Source organism: Littorina saxatilis, linkage group LG12 (genome assembly GCF_037325665.1).
Source record: "Littorina saxatilis isolate snail1 linkage group LG12, US_GU_Lsax_2.0, whole genome shotgun sequence".
NCBI classification, from domain to species: domain Eukaryota; kingdom Metazoa; phylum Mollusca; class Gastropoda; order Littorinimorpha; family Littorinidae; genus Littorina; species Littorina saxatilis.
Window position 1 is genome coordinate 58,389,019 of NC_090256.1, and position 2,500 is coordinate 58,391,518.

General features: G+C 45.1%; 1 protein-coding gene across 1 annotated transcript in view; it reads right to left on the minus strand.

Annotated features, from left to right (window-relative positions):
• The window catches only part of LOC138982374 (protein atonal-like), a 13,357-nt gene that overhangs the window by 10,063 nt on the left and 794 nt on the right, over window positions 1-2,500 (minus strand). The window lies entirely within an intron of this gene.

A 2,500-nucleotide genomic window follows, 5' to 3' on the forward strand; every position in this document is an offset into this window, starting at 1 on the left:
ATTTCAGAGTCAAATTTGTGTGCAGAATCTCTTCGGTGTCCGAACTCCCCCCCGTGTACACTACATTGGGTGTGCACGTTAAAGATCCCACGATTGACAAAAGGGTCTTTCCTGGCAAAAATTGCTTAGGCACAGTTAATAATTGTCTACCTATACCCGTGTGACTTGGAATAATAGGCCGTGAAAGGTAAATATGCGCCGAAATGGCTGCAATTACTGGCCGTATAAAATTTCATCTCACACGGCATCACTGCAGAGCGCCTAGAACTGTACCCACGGAATATGCGCGATATAAGCCTCATTGATTGATTGATTGATAGTTACGAATATATGACTTGGAAGAAATAAAACATCTCCACCTGTGTTGTAAAAATGATAATTATGTTGCAGCCACTTCCATAATATGACATTACCACAGTACCCGACAATGAGGCAATTACGCTGCTGTTGTTAACTTATTAGCAAGATAGTGCAAGGAAATGACTTTTTTTATTTTTTATTTTTTTTACAGTAGGTAGTAAAAACTATATTGCGTCTGTGTACAGTTTATCTCAGTCTGAGTTGCTACACTAAAATAAAATGACGTTCCTTTCTTCTTCTTCTTCAGCGTTCGAGATTTTTCAATGATGTAGACACAACCATATTTGTCGGTGATGCGTAGACACTCGGTTCTCACCTCACCCTGAAGGTCAGTGTCTTCCGTCTTCGGTAGGCCTTCGTGGGTGTGATTTTGGACTTTTCCTTGTCGTAGACAAGTTTCCTCACACGGATTCCGGCCCTCATCTGGCCAGGTTTGACTTCCGAGTGTCCTTCTCCTAGGAAAGCTGCCTGTCAGGGCTGACGAGTCTTTCCAACCCGGCGCTTGTGAAAGCAGCAAAACATGGGGCATCTTCATCCGCTGAAACAGCCGTTGGGAGCTCCTCGTCCGCCTGTTTTACCGTTGGGATGTGAGACTAAGGGTCCTCTTCCGCCTTCACAGCCGTTGGGAGTACACGTACTCTCCTCGTCCGCCTGGTCAGCCGTTGGGACGTAGAGTCTTTGTAAGGTAACCCATACGGCTGGGGGTTTGGTTCTGGGGCGCCAGGGCGTGTCCACGCACCGGTGGACCTGCATGCCGCATGTTCGGGGCCAAACCTCCTCCGCGCCCTTGCAATTCTGCCTGGGGACTTAAGGCCCCCAGTTACCACCCAACACCTCATGGAGGGTTGCTTTAAAGCTTGCATAGGACTTGTTGTGGAGAGGCTTACTGGCAGGGAGAGACTTACGCAAGGCTGCTCTCTTTTTCGCCGGTGCTGCAAGCAGCTTGGCTAGCCGGCGGTGAAGGCTGAAAGCGAGATGTGACAAGCACATGTATGTACGCCAACACGCTGCGGGCGCATCACACAACCATTCGTTGGGCGACGTTCCTTTCAATGTATATCCTTTTGTATACTGTGAAACTTCTCTTTTTAGACCCTCCGTTATATGTCTCCCAAAACTATACGACCTCATTTTCTCAGACGTTAAACCAACTTGCTTGTGTCTGGAATAGCAATATCAGCTGAAGAGACGATAACAAACAATAACCAACCCACCAATCTCGGACGTTTTGTTCCAAGTGTCTCCAATTTTACCTCCGTCATAAGACTACCAGCTCCCTCTCTGTAACGACCATTTTTTGATTGTAGGAGGTCGTTCAACAGAGGTTTTACATTTGATAAAAACATCATCCACTTGGCCGCATATACCAAAAACCCACAGCCTGGCTGCGTTCTGTTCAGAGTTGGATTTTTGTATGAATGAATTTCGTAACTGACACCTTTACGAAATGTTTTCAGTCCAAAAGTCGTTATGTGCGCGAGAAGCAGCCAGACTGTCAAAGTTTGGTATGTGACCAAGGGGAATGATAACCTGATCTCATGAAAAGGTCAAGGTCATGATCTCGCTACGAGGCGGTACCCTTGTCACGCGAGTGGTCGCTATAAGGGACAGAACCCATAGTCATCATCTGTTCTAAACAACGGTGGTTTTTGAGGTGTTGTGTGGTCCTTTCAAGCTGATCTTTAACAGCTTAATGGTTTTGCTGTAGCAAAATGAGACAAACTCATTCTTTGCCGAATAGACAAGAGAACACAACATTGCCGTTACCACAGTAACAATGTCTGTATACCTTATTGTGTTCATTATTGTATGGTTTACAATAAAGAATGAGCGACAGGACAGAGCGGTCAGCACAGCTGTGCAACTTTTGCCATCACGCTGATGTGCTCTCACAACTAGTCAGTCCTTTTATGTTTTTTAGGCGGCAGAGAAGAGTGTATAGGTGTTTCATAAAAAAATGTTTATGCAGCTATTTTAAAATACAAGTATTTAATGAACATAAAGCGACAGCTGACAATTCACTGTATTCTCCGACCGCAGCTGATTTTGATCACCTGGATGGAGCTAAAATGTTTAATTTTGCTTTCGCAGTTGCTGCAGGTGTACCCTAGAAATAGTATCAACAGAAAAAAAGTGATCT